The sequence below is a fragment of the Amblyomma americanum genome, chromosome 5 (assembly GCF_052857255.1).
Source record: "Amblyomma americanum isolate KBUSLIRL-KWMA chromosome 5, ASM5285725v1, whole genome shotgun sequence".
Taxonomy (NCBI): domain Eukaryota; kingdom Metazoa; phylum Arthropoda; class Arachnida; order Ixodida; family Ixodidae; genus Amblyomma; species Amblyomma americanum.
The window spans coordinates 115,031,828-115,058,097 of NC_135501.1; positions in this window are offsets into that span (position 1 = coordinate 115,031,828).

The window sequence follows — 26,270 nt, forward strand, 5'->3', positions numbered from 1 at the left end:
TCCATGGCGATGGTGGCAATTGTATCGGACAGGAAGACTTTGACGTGGGCCTGGATACTGCCTCCACAGTCCACGTCGCCTAAGCCCCTAAGGATCGCTTCATGGCTACCGTTATCGAATCCTCCTTGATGTCCAGGGCCGTCATGATATATTCACGAGATGAGGTACGTTTTGGAGTAGATCTTCTTGTATTTGGAGGAGGACGTCCTATGTCGAATGTTTTGCTTTGAAGTCCGAACATGGTATGTGGTACACGGGCATTCTCTTTAATGAAGTTTTGCAGTCGCAGCGTCACCACCCGCTCGTAAAGCTTGCTAAGGCGCGACGTGAGCGAGATGGGCCTGAGAGTTTCAAATCGGAGCTTTTACGAGATTTAGGTATCATTATTCGGCGTGTATCCCATCTTTGGGAACCGTTTCCGCCTTCCAGTGTTTAAGAAACTTTACGAGCTCTTCTATGAGGTCGTCGCTCAGGCTGCGGATCAAGGCGTTGTTGACTCTGTCCGCTCATGCTGCAGTGTTTCTGGTCCGGCTCCTTATGGACGCGTAAGCTTTTTCCGCAGTTAAAGTGCTGTCGTGTCCCTGGTTTTCAGTTCCCCGATAGGTTCCTTGCGTTCATGGAAAGGTTGTGATCGCAGCAACATTTTGCTCGTGCCTTCTCTAGGAGGGCGGTGTAAAATCACTCGAAGGAGTGCATGAACTTCTGGATAGCTTTGTTGTTTTCCTATTTGAATTTGGTCGGATCGATTAGTGCTCTTAGGAGTTTCCAGGTTTTGGCATGCCTAGAGTTCCCCTAAGCGAGTCGCTCAGTTTTTCCCAATGTTGTTTCGCGAGTTGCGTCGCATATTGTTTAGCTTTTGCAGAGATTTCTGCTGTCTTTTGTTTTGGTTTCCTGTCGTGCTTTTGCTTCAGCCATCTTTTGGTCGGACTGCGTCTGGCTTTCCATATTCTGAGGATCTGAGGAGGTGCCCGTCTACTTGAGGCTTTGTTGTAGTCCTTATATTTTTTTTGTATTTTTCCCGCGCTTCTCAAGCATGCCGCTCCATTTCTCCAGTGATTCTATACAGTCTTCAGATTTGTTGCACACCCCGCGAAACGCGTCTGTGATTTTTGCTTGTCCAGTCTGGCGTCTTACCTTGTCCGATCCTATTCGGTTCCGGAGGGTGATCACTTCCTCTGTTTTCTGTCGTGTTTTTCCAATGTGAATCCCTGGTCTTCCGTACGAAGGCGAGGTCCTGGCAAATGTCCGTAATCACACTATTCTGGATTACCGTGGGGTTCGCGGGATCTGTGATTAGACTTCAGCCAATGTATTCCGCTACCTCCGCTAATGTTTTCCCTTGATGTCTTGTTTCTGGTATCCCGAACTTCTGTCCCTGGCATTGAAATCTACTTCGATGTTGAGTGTATTGTGAGCACAGTGCGTGACCCTCGTCTTCATCTGTGAATATTCATCATCATCTCGCATCTTCGTCTTTTGAGGAGTGGCCGCCATATTTGCCAGCGGGAATAAAGAGCTCGCTTGGTCCACAGTCTCACAAGACGTGGAGGCTGCTCTCGATCCCGCGTCCTCTCCGTCGCCACACTGCAGCTCCGTTCCGTTCGTCACCTGGTCGGACCATCTCCGAAGATAGAAACCATCAACCAACAACGCCGTGACGCTTCCGTAGGCCTTGCCGGTGCCTCAGGAGGTGTGCTACCACTACCTGCTGATCCCTCCGCCCGCAACCCTGACTCCAACGCCCCCGCTGCTCCTATGTCACCTGGACACCCGACATGGACTGTCACAATCCTTCAGAGCGAGCCTCCTACATTTGCGGGTCTCCGTGGTGATGACGTCGAGGACTGGCTCGATCAGTACAATCAGGTCAGTGCCTACAATCGCTGGGACTCTGCCATGAACCTTCTCCACCTGGCATTCTATTTAACCGCCGTGACTAAGACTTGCTTCGTCAACCATGAAGATACCATCCCGGAATGGACCCACTTTACATCGCAGCTTCGGCAAATTTTTGACACTGTTGGTGCCAGCCCGGCCATCTACAAACAAAAGTTAGATGCGCGTGCCCAGCTGCCCGGCGAATCTTACACGTCTTACATTGAAGATGTCTTGAGCCTGTGTCGATGTGTCAACAGTGCCATCTCCGAGTACGATCGGGTCCGTGACATTCTTAAAGGCATCGGCTCCTTTGCTTTTACCACGCTGGCTGCCCAAAACCCTACCTCAGTCAACGATATCCGCACCACATGTCACCGTCTTGACGACCTCCAATCCCTCCGCTTGCAAGACGCCTGGGACCCCCGCCTTTCAACTGATGTGGACTGGCGCTCTCTTATCCGCTCCATCATCCGCGAGGAGCTGCACGGCTCCACCTTACCCCCGCTGGATTCCCATCAGCGCCGGCCTCCGACCTCGCCATTGCGTGATCTAATCAAGGACGAGCTCGCTTCCGTCACTGGTCCCGCGGCGTCCGAACCATCTGTGCCTCTTTGTGCGCCCACGTATGTCCAGGTCGCTGCGTCTCCTGCTCCTCCCGTCTATGCCTCACATTCGCCGCCCGTACAGCCGACTGTCGCCTCCTTATCCCAGCGGCCCGCAAAGTACCCAGCGGTTTGGCGGCCGCCTTCGCCTCGCCCTATCTGCTACTACTGCGGAATTCGTTTACATGTTGCCCGCGTTTGTCGTCGGCGTCAGCGCGACGAGCGTAACCAGTTTGTACCCTTCGCAGCGACGAAACCTACTCATCGTGTGGTTACCGTCCTACTTTTGCCTCCAATACTCCTCATAGCGACGACACATAGTCATCGTTTCCTTACCGGCCAACGTTTCACCCCAACGATCCTCCCCGCTTCTTCTCTCCATCAACCTCTCCCGACCGCTCGCCGATTGTCCGCTCGTCGCGCCGCCGCTCCCCGTCACCGTTCCGGCGCTCTTCATCGCCTCTACGTCCTGCCTCTCAGGCACCTGGTCGCAATACGGAAAATAAATTGTGCAGTTTCCGGAGGTAAATCTGCACCACTCGCCCACCCTTCAATTACTCCTACGCTGCCGTCGAACTTGTTAGCTGTTAATGTTGAAGGCAGTATTGTAGACGCATTGATTGACACCGGCGCCGCTGTTTCTGTCATCAGTTCTGCTTTGTGTTCCCATCTTCGTAAAGTGCGCACTCCTTACTGCGGTCCTTCTCTCCGTGCTGCTAATGAAGAATCCATGCATCTTTCCGGTCTGTGTACAGCACGCGTCCTTATCAACGGCATCCTGCACCACATCGAGTTTGCTGTACTTCCATCCTGTGCTCACCCTCTCATCCTCGGCTGGGATTTCCTCCACTCCGCGCAAGCTGTCATTACATGTTGCCGTCCTACTCTGGAAGTTGCTGACTCCGACCCTTCTGACGCTCCTGCAATTCCATCTCATCACTTGATCAACACCGCGGACCATGTGCTTTATCCCGGCTCCGAAGATGTCATCTCAGTTGCTTCTGCTTACGTACATGCTGGGGACGTTTTCGCCACAGCCGTGCCCCGTCTTCTCCCCAGGGGCATTCTCCTCGTCGCATCCCTTCTTCGCTTCGTCAATTGGACTGCCCTTCTGACTGCGCTCAATACTACGTCGGAGCCCATTCTTCTGCGCGCTGGTACTAAAGTGGCTTCTGTGTCTACCATTCAACCTGTCACCGTTCTTTCCTCGCCATCATCCGGCTTCGCCATTTCGTCCCATCCTACTTCTCCGGGAGCTATTTCCGCTACTATCAGCGACGATCTCGCGCCTGCTCAAAAAGCAGTATTGCTTGCCCTCTTGAACAAACATGCCGCTTCTTTCGATACCCAGTCGAAAATTTTGGGCCAAACATCGGCGGCTACGCCTCGCATCCACACTGACGGTTCGCACATAATTCGCCGCCGCCCGTATCGTGTGTCTTCTAGTGAACGAAAAATTATTCAAGATAATGTCACCGACATGCTCAAGCGCCGCATCATACGACCTTCTTCAAGTCCTTGGTCCTCACCAGTCGTGCTGGTACAAAAGAAGGATGGTTCCGTGCGTTTTGTGTCGACTATCACGCCCTCAATACGATCAATCGAAAGGATGTTTATCCGCTTCGTCGGATTGACGACGCCCTCGACTGTCTCCAAGGTGCTCAATTTTTCTCTAGTCTTGACCTCCGATCCGGTTACTGGCAAATCCTCATGCATGAAGAGGACAAAGAGAAGACAGCTTTCGCCACGCCAGATGGCTTATATGAATTTAAGGTTATGCCGTTCGGCTTGTGCAATGCTCCGGCCACGTTCGAACGCTTGATTGACACCGTACTCCGCGGGATGAAATGGAAAACTTGCCTCTGCTGCCTGAACGACATCGTAATTATCTCCTCGACTTTTTCTGAGCACCTCGCCCGCCTCGATGAACTTCTAAGTGCTCTTTCCGCGGCCGGACTTCAGTTGAACACAAAGAAGTGTTGCTTTGCTTCCACTTCTATCAAAGTTCTCGGACACGTCGTTAGTCGCAGAGGCATAAAACCAGACCCTGATAAAGTTGCTGCAGTACTGCTTTTTCCCCGCCCCACACGGATTAAAGACCTGCGCAGTTTTCTAGGACTCGCCTCATACTTTCGTCGTTTCATCCGAGGTATCGCATCCACCGCCGCACCTTTGCATCAGCTTCTTGGAGTCAGCACGCTCTTCGTTTGGTCTGAGGCCTGCGAGGTCGCCTTTACTTCTCTAAAGCAGGCTCTCACATCTGATCCGATAATGGCTCATTTTGATGACAGCGCTTCAACGATTTTGCACACTGACGCCAGTGGACACGGCATTGGTGCCGTTCTTCTGCAGCGCCAGCAATCTTCGACTGAGCGCGTGATTGATTACGCAAGTCGTACCCTGACTGCAGCGGAGCAGAACTACACGATCACTGAACAAGAGTGTCTTGCAGTTGTCTGGGCCGTTCAGAAATTTCGCCCCTATTTGTACGGTCGCCAGTTCACCATTGTAACTGACCATCATGCGTCGTGCTGGTTCGTCACAGAAGAACTTGTCTGGGCCCTCAGCCGCTGGATTCTCCGCCACCAGGAGTATGATTTCATAGTCACCTACAAATCGGGACAAAAACACAAAGACGCCGATGCGCTCTCTCGTTGCCCCCTCTCCTCCGCAGAACCTCTGTGCTCTCCTCCTGTTGCTTCATCGCTCCCAACTATTAATTCCATCGCTACCCACGGTTCGACGGCCGCAGCCATTGATCTGGTGCCCGCTCCCGCTCTCGGCAATCTCGCTTCAGCACAGCGGGTCTACCCTTACTGCCGGACTCTCATTGAAATGCCCGCCTCCGACGCCAACTCAACTGTTTCAAGCAGCTTGACGGCACCCTTCTTTGGCACAATCATAGCCCCCCGGGGTCACGCCTGGGTGCCTGTCATTCCCCATTCTCTTTGCTGTGAGGTTTTGCAGGCGCTTCATGACGACCCTGAGGCCGGCCACTTAGGATTCCAGAAAACATAAGACCGTATAAAGAGCCGTTTCTTTTGGCCTGGTCGCTCCACCTCTGTCACCAAATATATTGCATCTTGCATCCCTTGCCAACGCCGCAAACGCTCCACGTCTCCTCCTGCTGGCCTTCTACAACCTCTTCCCTGTTCTTTCTCACCTTTCGAAGTCGTTGGTATCGACCTGTACGGTCCCTTGCCACTAACCTCATCGGGCAACCACTGGATCGCCACAGCCGCCGACCACTTAACACGGTACGCTGAAACAGCCCCCGTTCCGTCTGGCTCTGCCTTCGAAATCGCCCATTTCTTCCTCAACGCCGTTTTTCTGCGCCATGGAGCCCCACGTGCCCTTATCAGTGACCGCGGCAAGTCATTCCTCTCCAGCATCCTTGCCGAAGTTCGTCATGCTTCCCGGACCGCCCATTAAACAACTTCAGCCTATCACCCCCAGACCAATGGGCTCACCGAACGGTTTCACCGCACCCTGTCAGATATGCTGTCTATGTACATTCACCCCGCCCACACCAACTGGGACGCCATGCTCCCCTTTGTGCAACGAAAAACCACTTTCTCCCCGTTTTTTCTTGTGTTCGATCGCCCCCTACCTTCACTCTCGAAGTATCTTCTCTGCCCCCACAACCTCTTCCGGTCTTTCCAATGACGAATTTACTTTCCGTCTTGCCTACTGTCGCACCCTTGCCCGCCTGAACGCTGACGCCTGCCAAGCCTCCCAGAAAACAACCTATGACTTCAAACACCGTGGAGTGCGTTTCTTCCCTGGTGATGAAGTGTTGCTGTGGACTCCTGTGGGTACCCTCCCATTGTGCGAAAAATTTCTCAGCCGCTTTATTGCTCCGTACACTGTACTCGAACAAACGTCCCCCGTGGACTATGGCTTTGCTCCTGTCCATCCTGCCCATGACCGGCGTTGTCGCGGTGAAGAGATTGTTCATGTGTCGCGCTTAAAGCCCTTCACCCGTCGCTCTACTTCCCTCTAACGTGCGCCCGGGATGGTCGCTTTCGCCCATAGGGGGAGAAAGTGTGAGCACAGTGCTTGACCCTCGTCTTGATCTGTGAATATTCATCATCATCTCGCATTTTCGACTTTTGAGGAGTGGCCGCCATATTTGCCAGCGGGAATAAAGAGCTCGCTTGGTCCACTGTCTCACAGTATTTTCTTTAGCCACCTTGTGCGCTCGGAGAAAGAGTTCGAAGAATTTGACGTTTTTTTGCCTTGGCGGGCTGTGCACATTTTTACTGAATATGCTCCCTCCCTGTCGCTTATTTCGGAATGATTTCTACAAGTGCGTGCTCTATATCGTTGTCGGCGATGGCATCATGCCTGATGGCGGTGATGGCTTTGGGGACAAGGACGGCCGCTTTGGCTTCGCGTACCATTTTCTTGGAGCGCGATTACGTCGGGCAGGGGGGTGAGTTGTGTGTTTAGATATTGTTTTATGAGGCCCTGCTTGTGCGGTAGCCTCTGCAGTTCCATTGCCAAATACCTAAATATTCTTGCTCTTGCTGACGCGTGTTCGTCATGTTCACGTGGTGCTGGTGCTTTTTTGTTCACTAGCGAAATACGTTAGCGCTGGTCAGCTGTAAGCTCTTTTCCTAATGATTTCGGTATGTCTTTGCTTTCGGACTGCGCTTTTGATATCTGGGATCTGCTCTTTCAAATGTGCTTCCATCTGTGGGATCTGCAATTGGGTCTCCTGCATCATATACTGCATCATTTGCTGCATCGTCTGTTGCATTCGTGTTTCAAGGTCTCCCTCGTTGAATGCCCGCGGGCTCTTGTCGTGTCGAGTTCCCTCTGTTGTTCTTTTAGTGTTCTTGTTAGTTTGTCCACTTTGTGTTCGAGCTCACTTAGATTAGTTCGAGCGAGCTCTAGCTCGAGTCTGAGCTCATCGCTATTCGCGTTTTTCGTTTCTTTGACACGATTACCTTTCTTGTTTGTATTTGTGTGGTTTGTGTTACTACCCTATCCTACCGAGTGCGAAGCACTGGTTGAAGCTCAGCTTACCTTGCTGCCGCTTTCTTCTTCTTCACTATAATAGACACGGCACATAGCCACGCGGGGAAGGAATGAAGGAAGGCCTCAGACGTTGCTGGCATATTCCGACTACGGGGTAGTGGCCAAGACACGCAGGGGGATTGACCAAAGTAGCTTCTTTTTCTTCTGCTCTTGTCTGTTCCCCTCCTTAAAGAGGGAGCTTAAGTGTTAAGGAGCTCGTGTCGCAGAAAAGCCGGTGTCGTCGGCGTCTTTGGCCGTGAGCGAAAAATGGTGCATCTCGGTGGATACATAAACGGCACCGTAAGGGAAGGGATTTTCCTTCCCTTACGACCTGGTACGAGTATCCCGTGGAGATCTGTGAGACAGGCGCCATTTCCTTTCCTTAAAACCAATTTCCACTTCAATTTCCTTCCCTTATGGCCCGGTTCGGGTGTCCACCGAGATATGCAGGACTGGCGTCCTTTCCTTTCCTTAAAACAATTTATTTACATTTTCCCTCTCTTACGGCGCGCATCGGGTGGCCACCAAGGTGTGTGTCCTTTCCTTAAATTGTCCGGGCAATGGGTCGCACCGAAGGACGATGGCGTTCCGTGGATTCCTTGGAAATGCTGCAATACAGGGTCGCGTCCTGCAATTAAAGGCGAAACTTAAGCTTCCTCGAAATTTTTGGCCTTGCTTTCTTCAGCCTGTACCGGCACACCCTTCGATCCGGTGCGGTGTGCCTCGCCGCATATTCTACACTTGGGTGCACACATGTGGTCGCCGGGCGGGTTTTGCACTCCCCACTGTCCGCACACAGTAATTTTTGTATGGGGCACACGTCGGAGCGGTGTCCTTGCTGAAAGCAGGCGTGGCAGACTTGCCTCGTGGGGCAGTACTGGCAGCACGATTCTTCACCTGCGTAGTAGGTGAATTTCGGCAAGATCGAGCAGTCGGGCGTGATCACTGTCGTCTTGGATTTCCCGGGCATCTTCGCCTGGAGTATAGTCTCTCCTTGAGTTCTGAGTCGTAGGTGTGCTCTTCGGGAGACGTATCTGGGTCCACACCGTGGTTTACGCCGTGGAAGACGTCTTGCGGAGCTGCCACGTAATCGTTTACATCATAAGCCTTTCCGACGAATTTGAGACGGCTAATGTGCCGCACTAGCTGACCCGTTTGCTCGTGCAGTGTGCTAACGATAGTATTGTTGGGTCCGGTGCGAAGCCGTACCCGTATAAGTCCTCGTACTTGCATTGTTGGTCTCACGCTATGGCAATGGCGCGCGCTACTTGGTGAGTGATGAGTGATTTCACCGTGAGTCCTTTCGCAGGTCGAATTTGGGGAGTGCGGCATTCTTCGCTTAGGCCTACTCTGCTCCCTGGGTCCAGTTATGCTGCAGGCGGTCGCATCGAATGGTGATTTTCCATCGTGAGGTTGGGCGGCCAGGCCGGCTCCCGTGCCTTTCCATTGTCCTCGCGTTTGAAGTTTTCATTGCGCTTGGATTGTACTAAAGCCCCTCCATGACGTTTTTTTCCGAAAAGAAGCGGTAGCGTCATGGAGGGGCTTTAGATTGTACAAGCTCCCAGCTGGCATCATTGCTATTCCCGGCTGGCTCCGACGATGAGCCGGATGGGATTCCTTCGTCAGCGTCTCTTAAGTCACCGTCATCCATCTCTTGGAATTCCTTGAGTAGAACGTTTGGTGGTTGAAGAGACGCATCCTTGGCTTGGCTGGGCCCCTTCGTATGGTCCGTCTTCTAAGCGGCGTCGATGCTAGACGTTGGCGTCGTCGATAGACCTTTCAACCCATGCTCTCCGGATATCGAGCTGCCCGCACCGTCAGGGTTAGCGGCCTGGCACCCCCTTGAAAACTTCAAGACCAGTAGAAAGCCGAAAAATGTCAATACCGCCTGAAAGTTGTTACCGACGGGATCCAGCACTTGCGACCTTTTCGTTCTGAATAAAATCCGGTGGCGACAAAGAGTTGGTCTGGTTGAAATTGTTCAAAATTTGCGGTACCAATGCGACGCACATCCGCACATCAGCCGCCATCCAGCGTCCCGTCCTGTCTAGACAGCCTCCGCTGCCACTCAGCAGGTACCAACGGAGTGCAAAGGGCGCCGACAATTTAACGGCAGCAGTCGTCATGAATGATCCTGGCAAGACGCCTCGTTAACTGTCTGCGTCTCAGAAGTTGCGAAGCCGACAGGCTGAATCCGATTATCCAGTGGACGTGGCTCGTCGAAAGGCTGCCCTACAGAAACTAAGTGAGTAACCCTAGCGAAAGCTTTAAAGTTGAGCTTTGTAAACCGTTGCTAAACTTCAGATATTACCACCAAGTAACAATCAAGTCTAGCCAAGCTTAACTTTCAAACCTTTCGTTTTGGTTGCTGAGATTTACAGGGTTAAACCTTTGCTTAATTTTTGAAGCGATCTTCGGGCGCAGCCGGTGCCGGTAATGCGCATGCGCCGAGGAAAAAGTGCGCCGCGCGTGACGTCAGAGTTGTGCCGCAGCCGGCTCCGCTATCTTGTTGCGCTGAGCAGCAAGTGCGGTGCGCGTGATGACAGAGTTGCGCGGTCGTCGTTGTAGTAGTAAGTGTTTTTTTTATTAATAAAAAAACGAAGGAAAAGATTTTTACTAGCCCCGGCATCTGCCATCGATACTGAAGCACCTGAGCTGGGGCTGCGGAAATAAAGGATAGCACACAGAATGGAGAAATGAAATGAAAGAGGTGCAGGGACAGTACCCCCGCCGTCGTCGTTGCCGCCGCCGATACCGCAGCCTTGCTGTCCGCGTCGCGCATGCGCAGTATCTACAGGCGCGCTACGCATCCGGAGTTGGGCAATAATGCGCGTCGTGTCTCGGCCACTATAAAAACAGAGGCTGCGAAGCGCTCGTTCTTCAGATGAACCATGGGTGAAGATCGTGGCGGTGGTGGAAAACATTTATTGATGAGTATTCACAACAGAAAGTAGGAATTGGCTTTACGGGCCAACCCTTTACAAATGATAAGAAGCGAAAAGTCGGCGTGTATACAGCGACCGACATTAACGGCGACAGCGGGAACCCACGTCGACGCATCCCGAAGTTGTGGCGTGGTATAAGGCGAGTCAACAACATGTACATAAGCACGCCTTCTTTTAACAATTCTGCAGGACATTGTTCTCTTCTCTAAATTGTGACAGCAAGAAATGACTATTGTCTACTATGGTCTGCGGATGAATGTGTGTGTAGGTGGTGTCTTCTGGAGCGGACCATGTTATACTGGGAGGGGCTGTGTGCTTGGATGGTGGCACTGCAATGGACTATGTTCTACTCTTAGTTAACATGTGCATAGGGGGTGACTTTTCGAGTGGACTTTGTTCTGCTGTGAGTAATTGTGTGCATAGATGCTGACTGCGAGAATGAAATATGTACTATTAAAACAGACTTTGCTCATAGCGGGGCAGATCCGAAAGTTTTAGGTTGTTATTAGAGAGTTTTAGTTTCACCTACGTACAGAGTTCACGTACGCAAACGTGAGAAGTCTACGTAGCATACGCGCATCTCCTTTCAGACCCTTTTAGTTGCACGTACGTGACAGACGCCGCGCGTTCTTCTTAGCGCCATCTACTGACAGATGAAGACACTGCGATAGCCACTCTAAGACAAGACGAGTCAAAGCCAATCCAGTCGGACTGCATCGGAGCGCTGCTTCGTATGGCTTAACAGCTGGGAAATCGCCCTTATATTTGAAAAACAAAAGCTATTTGTCGCTTGAAACTTTATGCGAGGGTAAGAATGGACAAATCGATGGCGAATACAAGAGTTTAAAACACGACATCGCGTCGAGGGATTAGCGACGAAGCTGTTATCGCTGTGAAGAGGTGGGCAGGGCGCCGACATGCTTGTCAACGTGCGTACGCAACCAACGCGAAGACCGCAACGTAAGAATCCCAATCTCACGTACGTACGTGAGACTCGCGCATACCCTTTGCGTTCTGCGCATGCGCACTGGTCACCCGTAAGAGCTCTACGTACGTGAAGCCTCTACATACGTGAAACTAAAACTCTCTATTAACATATAAGTGAGGCTACGTTGAGGCAATAGCCGGCAAACTAAGCAAGGCTACTTCCACCTGCAGCATACATCTCAAAACAACTTAACGAGCCCAAAAAGTGAAGAATGCCAAGCGCGCGGCTGAGACGCCGGAACGAAGGGAGGAACGGCTCGCGAAACGACGGCGTCAAGAAACGACACTGATAGTCCGCAAGAGAAGCCGCGTATTCGTCAGGTAAGCTATCGCGTACACACTAGATTTAACCGGAGGTAAACCATAAGAAAGTTTTTTTTTGTTGAATAATAAAATTAATCACTGTTTGTCGCTTGTACAAGTTCATAAACTTGCCCCTGATCTCGATTGTTCAATGAATGACCGCTGAACCTTGTAAACTGCAGATGGAACCGCTATTTCAGATTAAAAAATTTGTAGTGACCACAGAGGGCGTCATAGTGTAGACTAGCTTCAATAAAATATCCCCTCTTTCTATAGAACTCGTTTCGCAATAATTTGTGCCAAGATGGAACAAAACATTGCACTGCGTATTTTGCGCAAAGATGTTAACTCAGAAAAAAAATGTTTATGTGTAAAAGATGGAATATATAGAAATTAAAGCTTAAAATTCTGGAAATGCACAGTGGACAAAAAAAAAAGCTGGAGGACGCCTAACGACAACAACAATTCGTTTTTGGGGAAAGGAAATGGCGCTGTATCTGTCTCATATATCGTTGGACACCTGAAGTGCGCCGTAAGGGAAGGCATAAAGGGGGCAGTGAAAGAAGAAAGGAAGATAGACGTGCCGTAGTGGAGGGCTCCGGAATAATTTCGTCCACCTGGGGATCTTTAACGTGCACTGACATCACACAGCACACGGGCGCCTTAGCGTTTTTCCTCTATAAAAACGCAGCCGCCGTGGTCGGATTCGAACCCGGGAAGTCCGAATCGGCTACTTTCTGCCTTTATTCTTTGAGTACCTATTTTAACTCTTCCCTTACGGCGTAGTTCAGGTGCCCGCCGATATGTGAAACAGATACTGTGTCATTTCCTTCCCCCTCCCAAAAAATTTTTCAAGGATGCCGCCTAAGCGCTCTCCTGTGTTTCCAGCAAGCAACCGTGTGCACTCTTATGAACGCCAGCGAAAGTGCCGTGAAGCGACCAATTGTAGTATTTAATCAACATCACGACACATCAGCGACAGAAGCAGCAGCACCACGCTAAAGACTTTTGTCTCACCTCACTTTGGGTCTACAAAGTTCCTCCCTGAAATTTTCCCAACCAGGGCCTTTGGCGTTCGTTACCGGTATGCTTACATTCCGCCACGACGGCTCGACGTTTGAACGTGAATAATTGCGCGTCTAGTGAATGCACGGGTTTCTTAGAAACGTAGCTTCGAGATCTGTACTTGAGTACATAAATAATTACAAGCATGCAAATTACAGATGTTCGAATTAAGTGAGTACCGTGCGTTTCCAGTAAATTTCCTCCGTGTTTGGCGTGCTGTCATATAGCCATCGTGTATCACCCACAACACCTCCCCCCCCCCCCCCCCCCTCGCCATGCATGGCGCTGGCGAGGCAGATGGCGTGAGCGTAGGCGACCTTTCCGCGTCGTAGTGGTTGTTAGTGGCTATTTATTGAAAATTATAATGTGGATTAGCTCAGCTAATCCAGGATATTCAAAGCGAAAGATGGCATTCTCTGTGTTCATTGGCGTTTTCGTTGTCAACGTTCTAGGCGGCGATGGCTTTCAGTAAACGAAGGGCGCATAACTGGCTCTCTTCTTAATAGGGCGCCTCATTCGTGCTTTCATACATGTGGCGGTGGTGAGAGAGAGATGTGGCCTGAATGCATTAGCATGACAGCGTTGGGGCTGACATGCCGAACTGCAGCAATAGGTAGGTCGCAGCGTTCATTTGGTGACCAATCTCTCGCGGTCAACCATTAACTGCATACCACTCCTCAGGGCGGCAGGGAGGGCGCACTGCCAAACCATTGTGCGGAACGCAATCAAAGAAGACTTTTGCAGTTGAACACCAACGCCATGGACATGAAAGCGAGAATGGGGTCTCCACTGACCCAGGGAGCCGGTTGCGCGCTTTCGTTTCGTGGAAATAAACGGCCTTTGCAAAGTTAACACCAATGAACTCAATGAACGCCTTCAGCTCATTTGTTTTGTTTTGTTTTTGAGGAAAGTAAATGGCACAGCAACCGTCTCTAACATCTCGGTGGACACACATATCGCGGCGTAAAGAAAGGGATAAAGGAGGGAGGGAAAGAAGAGAGAGAGAATGGAAAGCTGGATTTTGAGGAAAAGGGAGAGAAATATCTGCGGAGAGGCGCGCGTTGTGACGTCATGTGCCTCCTCGGAGCACCGCCACGATAAAATCGCAAGTTCGCGGCCAGTAAAGCTGAAGGTTTAATGAAGTCGCAATGGAGGGGAGGATGTTGCCAGCCGCGGTATCTGCCATTAAAACCTGAAGCACGTGAGTTGCGACTAGCGGCAATAAGTGGACATTGAGAGGGAGAGAAAGGCAGAGCGATAGTAAGAAAAAAGAGGGGTAGGGGATCAAGTGTCGTTCGTTACTGAACAGGTGTGATTTGACCGCAGCCATATACGAGTGCTAGCGTGGAGCAGCGTCTGTGTTGATTTCAGAGTCCCCCTAGAGAATAATGATAGTAATAATGGGATTTTGGGGAGAGGAAATGGTGCAGTATCTCTCTGATATATAGTTGGACATCTGAACCGTGCCGTAAGGAAAGGGATAAAGGAGGGAGTGAAAGAAGAATGGAAGAAAGAGGTACCGCAGTGGAGGGTTTCGGAATAATTTTGGCCAGGTGGCGATTTTTAACGTGCACTGACATCGCACAGAGCATGGGCGCCTTAGCGTTTTTCCTCCGTAAAAACGCAGCGGCCGCAGTCGTGTTCCAACCTGGGATCTCCGGATCACATTCGACGCCATAACCACTGAGCCGCTGCGGCGGGTGTCTTTTGATTCCGAGTTCCCGGATTCGAACCCGACCGCAGCGACTGCGTTTTTATGGAGGTAAAAAGCTAAAGCGTCGGCATGCTGTGCGATGTAGGTGCACGTTAAAGATCCCCAGCTGGTCAAAATTATACCGGAGCCCTCCACTACGGCACCTCTTCCTTCCTTTCTTCCTTCACTCCCTCCTTATCTCTTCCCTTAAGGCGCGGTTCAGGTGTCCGTCGATATATGAGACAGATACAGCGCCATTTCCTTTCCCCAAAAGACCAGTTATTATTATTTTGTTGAGGAAATAATAACAATAATTGGTTTTTAGGGAAAGCAAATGGCCCAGTATCTGTCCAATATATCGTTGGACACCTGAACCGCTCCGTAAGGGAAGGAATAAACGAGGGAGTGAACGAAGTTAGGAAAGAAGAGGTGCGTAGTAGAGAGCTCCGGAATAATTTCAACCACCTGAGGATCTTTACCATGCACTGACATCGCACAGCACACGGGCGCCTTAGCGTTTTGCCTGCATAAAAACGCAGCCGGACGCTCCGGAGCAGTAGCCGAGCTCTCTAACCACTGAGCCACCACGGCGGGTTTCGAGGAAAGGCGAGGTGCGGCGCAGCGGCGGAACACCAATGTCTCGGTGCAACTCCTGATGAGAATGAATTTTTATGGCGCAACGTAATCTGTGCCAAAGAACGCCATAGCACAAGGTATATTTACATCGAAGCTGTATACCTGTGTCGTCCAAGGACATTTTTGGGCCATTGGCATCGTCAGCAATATACGCCATGCTAAAAATTGAATGTTACTCCGAGGGGAAAATTACCCAACAATGAAGACTGAAATATAAAAACATTGTAAATTCTGGAGCCCTCCACTACGGAACCTCCTTCTTCCTTTCTTCTTTCACTCCCTCCCTTATACCTTCCCTAGCGGCGCGGTTCAGGTGTCCAACGATTTATGAGACAGATACTGCGCCATTTCCTTTCCGCAAAAAAACAATCATTGTAAATAAATAGTTAAAAATATATAATTTTATATACATATATACAATGAGTGGGAATTTTTATTTTTTAAAAATTGAAAAAAATAAATACAAAAACATAAAAAGATATACATAAATGGTAAATCTTTTAAAACAGGCATACTGCATACAACTCAGTTCTTGTGTACATTCAGAAAAAAAATTGGCGTTGGTTTAGCTCTGGGTAAACCTGGAGTGACGCGATAGCTACAGCTGGCCGAGTGTAGTTTCCTCAGTTTAATTGCAAAGTCAGTCTTTCGCCGCTCCGATTCTCTGGACGTTCCTTCTTCATCTTCGTCCCAATTGACACGGCGCATGCGCACAGCTGTTGCAGCTTGGTTTCGCCGGCACGCCGCCCCGCCAACAGGAGCAGCTGCTCCACACCATGTGACCAACCACATGACGAACTACATGACCACCACGGCACCGCGCCGGTGGCAGCTGCTCTGCCCCCCGTGGCGGTGGCGGCGCCGCCACGCCGTGGCTGCGCCGCCACCGCCACAGCGCCGTGAAGTTGAAGGCTCGAAATGCTACCTTAATGTAGCTATCACTGCAAAAATACAAAACAAGCATCAAGACCACATCACGGATGATAAGGTGCGTGTGAACAATGGGAGCACCGTTTTACAAATGAAACTCAACCACCGCTCATGGTTCATAGCAGTGTATATCATACCGATCATAACACAGTCGTGAATGTAGTTGTGGAGTAATAATGGGAATTAAGTATATTTATTTTGTCAACGATTTCCAATAAATTCTTCTTCAATTCAATTTATTTTCCCCTCTACACATGCTGAGTTAAGCAGCCAGAAATTGTGGCTTGACATGCCCCTCAGCCCCTACATTGCAGGGCGGCAGGCAACATGCAAATTACATACACAAGAAGCGGGCAAAAATACAAACAATGGTTGGAAACAACGGTTGGGATAGCATTAGAAAAAACAATCAGGAATGAAGCGTACAGAAAAAAATGATAATAAAAAAGCAACAGGAAAATATCCTCCATACAAAAATATGCCTTTGCTTATTCAAACTCTTTGTTAGTCTTTGTAGTGCCTCGTGTGGGAATTTTGAATTCACGTCACAGTGGGTAATTGGGCTTCGTTTTACAGCTTCGCTGTCCGACCACTTTCACAGCGATGATAGGGCGCGTGCGGACAAAGGGAACACCGTTTCACAAAGGCAACTCATCCAGCCACCATTCATAGTTCATGCACTGATTTAACCTTAGCAAAGAATATCTCTAAATTTAGAACTGAAAATCTCGCTGTATCACTTACTGATCAGAAAGCAGTCGTGAAAGCCGTTGGTGATGCAATAAAGGGTAATATGAGTACATTTAGCTTGTCTCTGGTTTCACTCTTTTTTAGAGCCGCTTGTGTGAATGTTCAAGTGACTTGCGCAGTAGATAATTAGGTGTCGTTTAACAGCTTCGCTTTCCAACCACCATCACAGCGTGGACTGCAGCCACAATTTTTTTCTTCTACTCAAGATTGGGTCAAAGACCCTTTACGACAATGCTTATGACTGCCTGTGCGCAGTTCTGCCACCAAAAACGCCAGCAAAGTGACCTAAGCGGGCATCGTGTACTGGCATTATGGACGCACTTTCACCTTCGCCTACTTGAAGTTCCCTTCAAGCTGTGTCTCGACGTCGTCACCACTTGCCTGGCGAATCTGTCGGCGGATACATGAATGCACTATGTAACTGGCTTCAGGTTGTACTTTCGGGCCTTTAGAAGAGGCTTTCATGGCGGCCACAGCATGCCCCATGTCGGCAATTACTGCTCTTACAATTGCTGCGATGAAGGCTGCTACATTGTCCATTCTTCCATTCGTCCTGTCCGTTCTCTTGCGGCGTTCATGTAATTTCAAAAAATTAAATTCAGAATTTTCTCGCTCTCTTTCTTTTCTCTTTTTAATGGTAACCATCTTTCGTGGTTTTACTCTATATTATCAAGAATAATGTGTCAGTCAATGAGCCCACAAATTAGCCATAGATTAACTTTGATTAACCTTGGTGAGAAGAGAAAGATTTTTTTTTGCATGACGACGTTCACAAACGAAACACACACCGCCGTAAGGATTGTCTGTAAAGCGTAGAATAAATGCACGTGTAGCCACGGTGGCCAGATTGTGATGACGTCAATTGGTCAATTCGAAGTCTACCTATACATTACACTCGCAAAAAGGGATTGCTTAATAAAAATTGCCGGCTTTTCTTCGGTACTCTTTTTAACCATAAAATAGGAAATATATCTAATTTCTTTTGGATGCATCCTCGTGAGTTCTAAGTTATGTAAGAGAAGAAAGAGTAAATGATTAGCTTAACGTTGCTGAATGTGCAGTAAACTGAAAAAGCGTAACACACTGCCCGCATGCATTGTTCCGTGCAAGAAATGCTTTACATGAAGGGCATCAACGCGGTTTAATAACACTTGGTTCTGAAACATATCAACTTATATTTCACCGAGAACCAGAAGTGCGCTGTAAAAAGCTCGTGTAATGGAAACATAAATTATTCCATGCAAAAGAAAGGTGCAGTCAAGTATAAAGCGAAATAAAAAATGGATAAATATTTAAACAAGTAAATAATTGCAAGTTAACGCTGGTACTACTACGAGAGGCCAAATCGTTCTTGGAGGAAAACATAGCTTGCTATCGAAGAAAACAAGTGGCCCCTTAGTAGTTCAAAAACCATTTAATAAATCTTTACGCACAAAGTGTGTTCATGAACGAAATTTTAGGTGGATAAGGAATAATAATATCGTGTGCAATCGATGGACCCCCTTGCAATTTACGCTTATTGAAAAAATCTTTTGCGCATTAAATAAAACGAGATATTTACTAGTTCCCAGTCTGTTCTGCTGAGCTGGAAACGCAATGATTAGTCCAGGGTGAATCACTGGTTATTGTTTCAGTTCACTGGAAGATATCGACGGGCAATCATACATATTTCACGCACAAACGCTTGCAAAGGCGCAGTCTATTGTTTGTTTCGATTTACAATGAGGAGCAAAGTTCTCATTATTACGCGGAGTCTTTTTTGCCCGCGTGTTATGAACACCAAATGAAGCGGGAGAATTTTACCTCCACTTATTCCAAACAGTTCCAAGCCCCACGTCTTTCTTTGAAAGTAACAGCTCCCGGACCCATTTAATCGGTTTCATTTCATTAATCTCCGCTCGGTTAAAGTAACGGGTGGAAGCGCGTACCTCTGGCTTTAGCTGTGTTCGTGAAGGACTGTTCCTAAAAAACAGGCAGAAGTGAGTAATCTGAAGTTCGTGAAATCACAGTGGGGAGCTCAGGCGCCACACCAATGTTTCTTGTAGACTGAATAGTGCGCGCATCAATGTGCAACAATTTGTTATATGTTTTCAGAACTCCCCTTTTTACGCATATGTCCGATAGTGATTCATATATTTTAGTGTCTAGTTGAGTAGTACTAGCCTTTATGTCTTGCAGGAAAACGAATTACACTTTTCGCGATGAATGAAACAAGCCTCTTTCTTCGTAAGGACAGGTGTATTTATAGACAATGGCTACACAAAGCTTTCCTTTAAGTGGATAAATACGGCAAACAATTCCCTCCCACTTATCGTGCAACGCAGCACCAAGTCCACGCGACCGCTTTAACACTACCCCAACGCTCTCCTTTGCAAGGTGACATCAAAGCCCATCTCGATAGTTTGCCAACAATGAGCATGGTGTAGAATATTGCCACTCTCAGGTCCAGTTCAGATCCGCCCATTATGTAGCTTGCGGCCTAATTTGTTAGTCTTCCCAGGTCTTGCCCGTGAAAGCTCAGGCCATTTAGCGTACTGGGTGTTTCAGCTTTAAGTGAACCAAAATTTTTTTCAATAGTCTTTTTCAAGTATGAAGGCGGCTTCTGCGGCGCAATATTAACTGCGTTGGCAGACATCACAAAAAAGGTAAATAATGTTAACTTTTTAGCCGAATAACTAATTTCTGATAACTAACTTTTTAACTATAGAAGTTAGGCTAATTGTTGCAATTAGGGATTTTTAGGCGGACGTCAGTAAAAACCATATCAGTATATATAATTTCGAAAGTGAGATTATGTCAGCCGCTGTGGCTCTGCAAAATTTGAATTTTTTTACAACTTGCGTGCATTGGAGGGTTTACTTTTCCTCCATGCTTTCGAAAGAGCATGTTTTTTTCGCAATATGCAACCAAATTTTCCGAGATACAGCAGCGAGGGTAATCGCGATTTAGAAATTCTTAACATTGATATGCCTGTTACTAAGAACCAGCTACGAGTCTCTAATTGCAACCTGTCGCCTAATGTTGCAGAAAAAAGTAATTATCATAAATTAGTTAAACTTCTAAGAGTTGACATTATTTCTATGTTTTCTGATGTATGTCTAAGCAGGTATTATTGCGCCGCAGAAGCCGGGTTCATACTTGCAAAAGCCTATTTAATAAAATGGGAAATACCTGGTATAGGTTATATAATGCAATATTGGATTACTTTCGACAAGCTAGATGATTAGAAGGTTTTAATATTTAACTACTGAGGACAGTGACGCAGCTAGAGAAGTCAAAATATAATAAATTAGTCTTGGCAAAAGCTTTCTAATTTAGATGGCTTTAAAGAATCAGTGAGTTATCGCCATAATTTGCTCAACCATAGAGAAGCTTTTCTAATACCTTTTGTGTCGATCAGCAAGAAGTCAGAGCCACGGAGCTGCTGACAGTTCGTGGGATGCTGTTGCTTGCTTCGTGTCTCGCGGTGCTAAATGTGACCCCGTCGTAACAGCGTCCTGTCCTTGGCCATCAACTGGAACACCGCCTTTTTAGCGCCCAATCGTTCTACTTCACTCTGATTGTTCACAAAAGGAGTAGAGTAGATTCATACGCCTCTTGCAGAGGCACACAAGGAAAGAAGGTACGTGCTGGCGTTTGGGGTCCTTATTTTTCGGGCGGTGGTACCACTGCACCATTGGTTTCCTGACCAGGAATCGATCTGAAGCGCAGAGGATTGGAATCTATCGATTTCTCATCGTGTTCACTGCATCTCACCTATCCGTCTTATAGGCGCTCTTTCCTTCTTCTGTTGATGCCTGACCAGCGTATACAAATACACCACATATTGAGAGGGGGCCCGAAAGATTGCGTAGAATTTCCTTTCACAAAGGTATGCACGAAAGAAAAAAATGTTTAGTTTCTCATAGCAAATTGAATCTTGCACCTGAAATACGGCCAAAAAGAAAGTGAACTTTCATTATTGCGCCTGGTTTGCGTAAATCATATCACGTCTTGCGTGCTCTCGGGTTTTCATAATCGTCGCTCAACGTTTAGCTTAATGCGTGTCATCAGACTTGAATCGAGCCGCCAGTTATAACCGCACTGTGAATTAATTATTCAGATGAAAGCACGACTGCTGCCAGTAAGCCTCTATTTTAGGTTGCGCTATAAGTACAATAGCTCGCACCTTATTAGAGAAGCTCCTGAATTCGGACCAACCTGTAAGCGGCTACGTTGCGTCACTTTTTCTCGACCGCAGTTCTGAGCTAAAGACCTCTGCCAATGGTTTCGTCTTTTTCTATGCGGATGCCAGCACAATAGGCTGTGTAATAACAAAAACAGTGCACTGGGATTGCAAGCCTATTTATTACATGGCGTAAAGGTTTGCACGGGTGGACACTCCACTCTCCTTTTGTGTGGAGCTGATAGGTGCATAGGAGTCGTGTACTCTTCAGGCCTTACTTACCTTGCCTCCAAGGGCACGCATTTTTCATCCTCACCGGCGTTCTTCAGTTGATACGCCTACTGTAGAAGAACTGAGGATTGGGCGAGTTGGCTGTGATCCAGCGCATTAAGAACCAGCGCTAAAAAACACACACCGAGAATGAGACGAGACATACGATGAGACACGTGTGTCTCGTCTCGTCCTCTGTGTGTGTTTTTTAGCGCTGCTTTTTAATGCGATGCATACGCCTACCCCGAAGCGTGAACAGCAGACCCGTAATTTTCCAAAGTATAAATTGCACGGCCGCTCACATTTTTCAGTCAACAGATTTCTATGGTTTTCTCGGGACCGCCAGAGTTCGCAAACAAAATCAGGCAAGGTGGGCCGCCTATGCATCCCGTTCTCTACGCCGCCTCCACTCCTGAATCTGAGAGCGAGGGAGGACTTAGCAATCGACAGGGAGCGTGAATGCGCTAAACGGGGAGCCAAAACCGACGAAGAGCGGGAGTCTCGCTGGCTGAAATTAGAGCGAAATATGCCGAAAGATGACCGCGACGAGCCTTGGAAGCAGCCAAGGCGGAGACTGGGGAGCTGCTGGAAGTGAACTCTCGCAGTGCGGAAGGCACAACGAGCCACTTGATCCGTCTAGCAGGGCCACGACAGCCTCAGAAAGTGACTTCACGTGTAATCTGTCTGGATTTGTGTGCAGCAGCTGTGAACGATTAAGCTTTTATCTTGCATAACTATGGTCAGCTTATCTAAGCCGCAGCCATTTCATTCTCTACTGCTCCTGGTCGTCAAAGTCGTTAAATGAACCAGCAGTGTTCCGTCAGAGGCACACACCAACACACCTGAATAATTTTTAGAGCGAAAAGCCCTACTCTTCCCATACTGAGCCTGAAGCTCATCTGGCTCTTAGATTTGACCTCTAACGGGAGGCACGCCGCATGTGCAAAATCGCTCGTGGAAGGCGTTGTTCATTTTCACCTTCGTCGCCACAGCTGCATGCTTGGCAGCCACGTCCGGCGCTGCACTGGCTGCGACTGGGCTGCTCCTCCTTGCCAGTTCTGGAATTTGATGTAACACGTGATTCACTCTTGTAATTGGCTGTCACGTCCACCGCGGCTCGGAGCGCTGCTTTGGACGCTCCCTATCGCACTTGTGACACGTGATGTATCACGTGATCAGCTCTCGAAACAATTTGCGCTCGCTCAAGTGGTGAAACAACAAAGATTTTAGAAAGCTAAAGTGTGTATCCTGGCTTAGCTTAGTTGAACTACAGCCACTTTGCAGGTTACTGGTTAGACGACAAGGCGGCTATGAATTCCTGCCGAAAGGAAGGCCGTGCGGTGGCGGTCGCATGAGGGGCTTACATGGAGACGGTCAAGCATCAGGCGGCCGTGTTTGATGCGGGAGAGGCGGTCGATTGGGGTGGTCTTGTGTGCACCTATGAGTTCTTAGAGCGCGTTGTAGATGACGAGTTGGAGGAGATGTGTGTTGTCGTAGTGGGGCAGCCCCAGTTCTGCTTTGTACGCTGAACTTATAATGCTGTTCACAGCTTCGTCGTGCTTGCGGCGCATGTGACTGTAGTGGCAGGGGTAGACTATGCTGCAGATGGCGACTAAAGAAAAAAATTAAAATTGGGTTTGGGGGAAAGGAACTGGCGCAGTATCCATCTCACATCACGGCGGACGACTGAACCTCGCCGCAAGGAAACAGATAAAGGAGGGACTGAGAGAAGAAAGGAAGAAAGAGGTGCCGCAGTGGAGGCCTCGGGAATAAATTTGACCACCCGGTAACTTTAACGTCCCGTGTGTGAAGCCGACCGTGGCAGCTGTGTTTCGATGGAAGAGAAACGTTAAGGCACCCGTGTGCTGTGTGATGTCAGGGCACGTTAAAGAAAAAATTGCAAGTTGAAAATTGGTTTTTGGGAACGGAAATGGCGCAGTATCTGTCTCACATCTCGAGAGACACCTGTACCACGCCGCAAGGAAATGAGTAAAGGAGAGACTGGGAGAACAAAGGAAGAAAGAGATGCGGAAGTGCAGGGCTGAAGCCAAAAGGCAGCTCACAGATAGCTCACTTTACCATCTCCTAGACTGCGACCCAACTGCCAAGTTTAATATTGTTTTGGAAGAGACGCTATCCAATCTCATTCTGGGTAATAAACCAGACAAATGTACAGTCAATTAAATAATTCCACTCAGCCCTGTAGCAAGCAGATTTTACTTACTACCCAAAATTCACAAACCTAACAACCCTCGCCGCCCAATCATTTCCGGAATAGGAGCCGTAACTTAAAGGCTGTCGATCGACGTTGACCTCATCAGCAATAAAATTCCTGCTACATTTCAGTTCTTCATACGGGACACAGGACATTTCTTATACGACATAGCCGAGCTCTACATCCCCTTGGGTGCCTTGCTTTTAACCCTTGATGTTGCGTCCCTCTATACAAACATTCTTCACTCCGATGGCATCCGGTCAATTGTGCAGTTTTTTGAGAAACAAAACTTAAGTTCTAATGTTGACGGCCCCACGCTAGCTATACTGTTGAAATTAATACTGGAACTTAACAACTTCGAATTATTTGATAGCAGACACTATGTTCAGATAAACGGAACATCATTGGGTACGTGGATTGGTCCTAACTAAGCCAACATATTTAAGGATTCATTAGAAAACCAGTTTCTTGCTACACAACCATTAAAATCCGTCTACTAAAAGCACTTCATTGACGACAATTTTCTCATTTGGCAGAATGGTGAAGCAGAACTTCTATCATTCATCTCTAGTTTTATTGATGCGCAGAAGGCCATTACTTTCTCTCATTCTTACTCGCCAACCACAATTTAGGTTTCAAGATGTGAGAGCTTCATTAAGGAATGGCAAACTTATCACTGATGTATACCGGAAACCTAGCGACAGAACTCAGTACTTACACTTAGAAAGCAGCCATCTTAAACACTGGAAGACTAGCATCCCATATAGACTAGCCGTCCGCTTTAAACGGATATGCTCTGACGAGCGCGACTTCGAAAGAAACTGTACCAACCTCCGAACGCACTGATTAAGCGGAAATACCCAGCGCGACTAATAAACGATGCGTAGAACACGCAGGCCTTCTTGACCGCGAGGCACTCCTCAAAGCAGAAAACCAATCATCTAGTCAATCATAAATCAACCTGGTGCTTATTCACTCGTCATCGATTTAAAACGTCGCGGGCATTTTGAAAAAAACACCATGTCATCCTCATGCAAAGTGATTGACTCAAACACATTTTTCAGCAAGCACCCTGTGTTGTCTACCGCCGTGGCGAAAACCTCAGTGACATTCTCACTTCTTCCAAAACAAGCACAAGTGTGACAATCGGCTGTCACCGATGCAAAAATCGCGTTGCAAAGTCTGCGCGCAGATTACGACATCAGCAATGGCTTCCAGCACAGCATCAGACATTATTGTGATAATTCGAGGTAACTATTCATTTGGTACATGCAACGTAATCTAGATGCTTGAATGTTCAATTTGTAAGATTCAATATATTGGCCAAACAGAAACATCGTTCCGATATCGTTTCAATAATCATAAAGCTCATAGCAAGAGAGTGCCTAACGTTCCTATCTCTAAACACGTGAAGGATACTAAGCACCCTTTTGAAAAAAATTCATGTACTAGCTTTACTGGAATCGGGCAGTATGGCGTCTAGCGTGGTCGTGGCCTCCCTGCCGTGGACGAGCCTAAAAGGCGTCATCTGGGTGGTCTCCTGCACTGCGGTGCGAATTTGTGGGCCGTCCCAAGCTGTTGTGACTTTTCTCAGCTGCGCAGCGAATGTTCCATTCATCACCGAGTAATCGGCTCCTGGGTCGACTAGAGCGGTAACTTTCCGGCCGTCGATAGTCACTTCTAAGTCAGAGGTCCTGGCTCTTGCATTGCATGTCGCTCTTGGCGTCGGGTCACGGCTTCGTCGCGTATGCGAGTCGCGGGTGGGGCGTGTTGTCGAAGCTCTTCTGGGTGGCGGCGTCGTTATCAAGGCAGCCTGCGTCGTGGTCGCGGTTCTAATTGTGTGCAGCGTCAGTGCAGCGAGTGAAGGTTCTTCATGCGGCGTCGCGGGTGCAGCGTCTTCATAAGGCGTGATCGGTGGAGGATCTTCGGCGTTTCGCTCTTGAGCAACCTCACCTCCAGAGGTTGCTGCCTTCAGTCTCCCCTACGGGGGCTGGGAGACCTTCCTCGTACCGCGGCTGCGTAGCTGCGGCGTGGCGACGCAAAGCGCGTGGTTGACGGCGATGGTGAGCGCGAAAACCGGTTCGGCGTGTACTCTTCTCGACGCAGGTACTCGTCGATTTCCTGCGGACGTTGCCCGAAGCGTGGTCGTGGGGCGTTAATGGCAAATCCTCGGAGACCGATACGTTGGTACGGGCAGTGACGAAGAATATGGCCGGCCTCACCGCAATGGAAGCACAACGGCCGGTTGTCGGAAGTCCTCCAGGCGTCGCATTTCCTGTGGCTTGAGCGTCGGTCATAGGCTGGGCGGGCGGGGGCTGGGAGGCGGCGTTGTGGAACAAGTGGCTCATCTCGGGGAGGACGTGGCGGTTGTCGTTAGTGCTGGGCAGTCCTTACTGCAGCGGCGTAGGTCATGGCCTGGGGTTCTGTGGCCGTCGGGGTGCCAAGTGCCTGTTGCACTTCTTCCCGTACCACGTCCATCAGAGTCGCTGCTTGTGGCTGTGGGGAGGATGACAGTAATCGGCGTAGCTCCTCTCGGACGATTTCGCGGATAACTTCCCGCAAGCTGTCGCTGATGGTGGCCGGCGTGTCCGAACGGATTGCACAGGCAGAGGAAGGACGATTGTACTGCCGAGCTCGGACGTCGAGGGTCTTCTCAAACGTGCAGGCTTCTTGCATGAATTCCTCGACTGTTCTTGGCGGCTGGCGGACGAGGCTTGCAAAGAGTTGTTCTTTTACGCCGCGCATTAAAAACTGAACTTTCCTTACCTCGGTCATCCCGGGGTCGGCGCGGCAAAATAGGCGCTTCATC